This window comes from Neovison vison, chromosome 1 (assembly GCF_020171115.1).
Source record: "Neovison vison isolate M4711 chromosome 1, ASM_NN_V1, whole genome shotgun sequence".
Classification (NCBI taxonomy): Eukaryota; Metazoa; Chordata; class Mammalia; order Carnivora; family Mustelidae; genus Neogale; species Neogale vison.
The window spans coordinates 276,427,235-276,433,351 of record NC_058091.1 but is presented as its reverse complement, the minus strand read 5'-3'; positions in this window follow the sequence as shown (position 1 = coordinate 276,433,351).

The following is a 6,117-nucleotide window of genomic DNA, read 5'->3' as shown; positions in this document are numbered from 1 at the left end:
TGCCGCGTATTTTGCTGGCAGTGAGCCAAGCGCCATTGTGTAATGGTGGGGACTTTCCCGGCCGGAGGCGGTCCCTGACAATATACTGGGGGAAAAACAGGCAAAATAATCTCTGAGAGCAATCAAATGTCAGATTAAACAGACTGAGCCTTCAAATAGCCATCACAAATATGTTCAGAGAGCTAAAGAAAATCACGATCAAAGAAGTAAAGGAAGGTCTAATGCAAATCAACTAGAGAATATTAGCAAGGAGATAGTAATGGTTTAAAAAAGAACCAAATGGAAATTTGGGAGTTGAGAGGACAATAATGGAAATGAAAAATTCACTAGAGAAGTTCAACAGCAGATTGATGAGAGATCTATAGGGGTTATACAATCCAAAGAATAGAGAGAATAAAAGAATGAAGAAAAATGGACAGAGTCAATGGTATTTCTTTACACTGGCAATGAACAAACCAAAAATAAAATTAGGAAAAAACTTTATTTAAAATAGCGTTGAAAAAAATTAGATACTTAGGAATAATTGAATAAAAGGCACGCACATCTATAACTGAAAACTCTTATATACAAACCATGAATGATGGAACTGTAAGGACCTATTTAGAAACTGTCCCTGCTCCTCTTCCCCCAGGGGATTTACTTGGAGACACGTCCCAGAAACCAGCTTCAGGTAACAGAGCCCAGAAACGAAGGTGGGTCAGGCCAGGTGGAGACATCCGATCAGTGAGGGGGATGCATACAGTCTCCCTGGTTACCAAGGAGTATGGGCCCCGCCCTTTGGGAGCCTTTTGGGCGCCAATCCCAATCAAGGTGTATGTAATAGGCTGGTTCAAATGTCTACTAGGGTAAATTGTAACTCAATTGGTCACCTAGCATCACTGTGGAGTTTCTTGTGTGTGTTACAATCTCATTGGCCACCTGTGCATGGCTAGGTCCGACCACCTGGCCTTTGCCCTTTAAAGCCAGTCTGTGAAACACAGAAGGGTCGCCCTCTCTTGTAAGAGGTGCGTCCCCGAATGTTCGGTTAGATTCTTGATGCTTGGTGCCAAATAAAGCTTTGCTTGACCTTCGCTTCCTATCGGTCTCACTCCTTTAATCACGGACCCATTACTAGGGCATAACAGGAACACTACATAAAAAATTAATGATGTACTATACAGTGACTAACATAACATAATAAAAAAAGAAAAATAAAACTCTAAAACAATACTGAAATACATTTTTTAAAGTTTTAAATGAATGGCAAGCATCTCATATTCATTATCAGAAGACAGTATTTTAAGATTTATCTCCAGTTTATCTACAGGTACAGCACAATCCCTGTCAGAATCCCATCTACTTTCTTTGTGGAAACTGGCAAACTGATTGTAAAATTTATAAGAGGGTTGCAGTGGACCCAGAATATTCATATCAGATTGAAAAAGAACACAGTAGGATGACTTACACTTCCCGATTTTAAAACTTCCTACAAAGCTATGATAATCAAGACAGTATAGTACTGACATAAAGATAGCACTGACATATAAAAAATGAATGGAAAAAATTGAAAGCTTGGGGCACCTGGGTGGCTCATTTGGTTAAGCGTCTGTCCTTGGCTCAGGTCATGATCCTAGGGTTCTGGTCCTGGAATAGAGCCCCAGAGCCCCAGGTAGTGTCCCCTCCTCAGCATGGAGTCTGCTTCTTCTCCTTCTCCCTCTGCCCCCTCCCCTGAACCCTGCTCCTGTGCATGCACTCTCTCTCTCTCAAATAAGCATATTAAAATCTTTAAAAAAATAAAAACTGAAAACTAGGAATAAACTCAAGTGTCTGTGGTCAATTGATTTTGGGCAAGTTTGCCAGAACCATTTGACGTAGGAAGGAATAGTCTTTTTGTTTGTTTGGTTTGGGTTTTATTTTATTTGAGTATGGTTGACACACCATGTCAACTAATTTCAAGTGTACGGCACACTGGTTTGATACCTTTCTTAACACATGGTGCTAGGACAACTGAACAGCCACAAGCAAAAGAATGAGGTTGGACCCATACCTCACACCATACACAAACTTTAATTCAAAATGGGTGAAAGGACTAAATCTAAGAGCTAAAGCTATCAAACTCTTACAGAGGAGTAAATCTCTATGAGCTCAGATTTAGAAACAAATTTTTAGCTATGACACTAAAACCATAAGCCACAAAAGAAAAAAATAGGTAAGTGGGACTTGATCAAAATTTAAAATTTTGTGCTGCCTAGGACACTATCAAGAAAGTAAAGACACCCCACAGAGTGGGAGAAAATATTTGCCAATCCTATATCTGATTAGAAACTTGTATCTAGAATATGTAAAGAAGACTGCTCATTTAATAATAATAAGAGAAGTAACCCAATTTAAAAATGGGCAAAGGACTTGAGCAGATCTTTCCTTGGTGCAATCATTTTGAGAAGCAGTTGGCCAGTTTTCCAACAATTAATCATAGCTATCTTCTGAGTTACCTTACCAGCCATTCTTTTTTTTCTTTTTCTTTTTCTTTTTTAAATAAACATATATTGTATTATTAGCCCCAGGGGTACAGGTCTGTGAATCACCACTTACCAGCCATTCTATTCCTAGGTCTATACCCGAGGGAATGAAAACACATGGCCACACAAAAGCTTATATACAAAAGTTTAGAGAAGCATCATTCATAATAGCCAAAACATGGGAACAACTCAAATATCCACCAACTAGTAAACAGATAAACAAAAAGAAGTACATCCATACAAAGAATATTATCAGGCTATTTAAAAAGAATGGAATACTACTACATGTTACAACATGGATGAACCTTAAAAACAGGCTAGGTCAGTCACTCTCAAAAGACCACATATAATAGGTCATCTTTTATATGAAATTTCCAGAAGAGGCAAATCGGTAGAGACAGAGAGTCGATTAATGGTGGCCAGTAGCTGGGGCACATGGGGAGGATAGGAGCTGGTGATAGCTAAAAGAAATGGGGTTTCTTTTTGATGTGATGAAATTGCTCTAAAATTAACTGTGATGATGGTTACACCGTTAGGGTCCATGATCAAAGGAGCGAGACTGATACACAGCGAAGTTCAAGCAAAGCTTTATTTCGCGCCAGTATCGAGAATCAGACTGACCAGTCAGGGCTGCCTCTTACAGAGAGAGCGATCTGTCCCAGCCTCACAGACTAACTTTTAAGAGCAAAGGTCATGTGGTTGAGCCTGGCCACACACAGGTGGCCAATGAGATTGTAACACACAGAGAAAGTTGTACAGTCATGCTAGGTCACACACGGGTGGCCAATTGAATTACAATTCACCCTATAGTAGCTATTTGAACTAGCCTATCACCTTGGTCAGAATTGGTGCCCAAAAGGCAGGGCCCACATTCTTTGGTAGTTAGGGGGTAGTATGTGCACTTTACTGATTGGATGTCTCCACGTGGCCTGACTTGTCCTTGTATTCTGGACTCTGTTATCAGGGGTTGGTTGACCATATTTTACTGGTTTCCCGGGCTTGCTTTTAAGTAAGTTTCCCTGGGCGGGGGAGGCAGGGTCAGCTTAAGTTTTACTGCATAAACAACAAAATCACTGTTTAACCAAGATGGAATCACTCTGGCTAAATAGGCTCTTACAACACATAGTTGTGAATATATTAAAAATTATCTGTATTCGTTTGATGGGGCAGTCATAACCAAATATCACGGACCCAGTGACTTAAACAATAGAAATCTATTATTTCTTGGTCTAAAGGCTGCAAGCCCACAATCAAGGTGCTGGCGGGGTTGGTTGGCTCGGAAGCCTTTCTCCTTGGCTTGCAGGTGGCCATCTTCCTGCTGCTTTGTTCTCACACAGTCATCCCTATGTGCATCTCTCTTTCCCTTTTGGGAAGTACCACAGGCCTATGGGATTAGCACCCCACCCTAATATCCTCATTTGAACCTGATAACTTCTCTGAAGGCTTTATCCCTGGGTATCTTCGACATCAGAGTTTTGACCATAACACCATCAAATTGCACACTTTAAAGGAGTGAATTATGTAATCTGTGAATTACATGTTAATAATGCTATTGGAAAAAAATAGTGTAAGAGTGTTCCTAGCATGATTTAAAAAAAAAATCTGCCTAAAAGCTACAGTTAAACTTATTGGAGAAACAGTATTCATTCTCCTTAAAAACAAAACCCTGATGTTAAGGAACATCTGGAAAGAAGCTTGTATGGAAAGCACACAGAGTAATGGAGGGAAAGGACAGTTATAACATCTTTCAGGAAAGGAGGTGGTCTCACCACAGCCCTCTGCCTGGCCCCACGGTGTGTCCCATGAAATCATCAAATTGATTCATTTCCTTATGCAATTCTTTGAGCAGCCACTATGGGCCAAGTACTCTTTAAAGTGTGTGTGCCATACATGCACAAACAAGATGGAGATCCCTGCTTTCGTGGAGCTCACCCTCCAGCAGGAGCAGGGGTGCAGACAACGAACTGGGACATCATAGGTAAGCTCCTTCCATATGTTAGAAGGTGACATGTGCTCTTGAAGAACTGAAAGGTTTACCAGAATGAGGGGACCTAATGATGCTGGGAAGGGGCTGATTGAGAAGAGGGTGAAAGGGCTGGCCATACAAATATTTAGGAGAAGAGTGTTGCATTCTCATGCAAAAGCCCTTGTAGAGGCCTTGGGGAGGGGTCTGCTGAGGTGCTTGATGAACAGTAAGAAGACCAACATGGCTGGAAAGATGCAGGCAAAGGAGAGAGTAGTACAAGACCAGATCATGCAGGGCCTTGAAGGACATTGTAAAGAGTTGGGCCCTCAGCTTATGATGAGGTACCTTTGCAAGTTGGGGAGCAGCGAAGTGACAAGATCTTGCTTGCATTTCAGAAGTAGCCCTCTGGTTGCTCTGTTGAGGCTGGAATGCAGGGAGGCAAGGATAGAGACCAGGGAACTTTGGGGAGCTACTGCATAAAGAAGCAATGAACACTGGACACGTGTTTCATTTTTAAAATAGTGATAGATACTGTGCATGTGGAGAGGATGAGGAGATAATGAAGAAGCAGGGGCGGAATCAGACAGTTGAATCATCATCTTCTATAACAAGGAGTCAAGTACATAATATCTAAAATTAATACACAAAGAAAAGAGGTAAAAACATAGCATTTAGAAATACTAAGTTAATTAAAATAGGAGGTAGCTAAAAATACCTGGGAATGATTGCTACTGAAGAGAGAAATTGGGAAGAGGGACAAGGGATACTTGCTTATTCTGAGCCTTCCACTTCATCCGTTTAACCATATGAAGGTATTACTTTGATAATTCCCCTACAAAGACCAGAACAAGGTTGGCATAGAACTTCATAATTAATGATTCATAATTAATGATGGGTTAAGAAATTATGCAATTGCAAGAAGCTACAAAGGAGAAGAAGAAGTCTAGCTATGGGGAATGTATATGTAAAATATCATTATTTGCAGATGGTGGAACGCAAGTAAATTATACCAGTAAAGTGATCAGATAAAGAGGCATTTTTAAAAAATTGATTGGCTAGTATAACATCTTGTTTGATAAATGCTTTTCTTAAGTAGACTAGAATTATCTTGCCTACTAAAAGTTCAGTGCTAAATTCAGCATTCAACTATACTTAATGACTAATATGCTAGAGAATTGCCCTTTTTAATTCTTAAAAACTAATGACCATTCAGTTGTTCCTATGGTTTAATATTATTTACTGTTCTGAGCACCTTTGGGAAGAGAAAAACATTTTATTTTTTCCTGGATATTTTTGGCTTAGAAGCAATTGCCAAGCAGACCAACAAGTTCAAGCACACACCATGCTCTGTCAAAAACCAAGGGCTGGTCACACAGATGGTTTGTAATAGTCACTTGCTCTGCTCTGAAAGGGGAATTGAGGGTGGTTTCCTCCTGAATTCAAGTTAACAGTTCATCCATCCATCCATCTATCCATCCATCCATCCATCCATACATACATCAATACATCTATCCATCTACCCAACTATCTACTTACTGAAATTCTTTCTGAGCAAGAACAAGCTGGGCCTCAAGGAGAAAGACTTTCCCCTGGCTCTCAGAGGGCTTGTGTGAACAACACACAGAAAGAACAAGCACAGAAGACAGCAGTAAG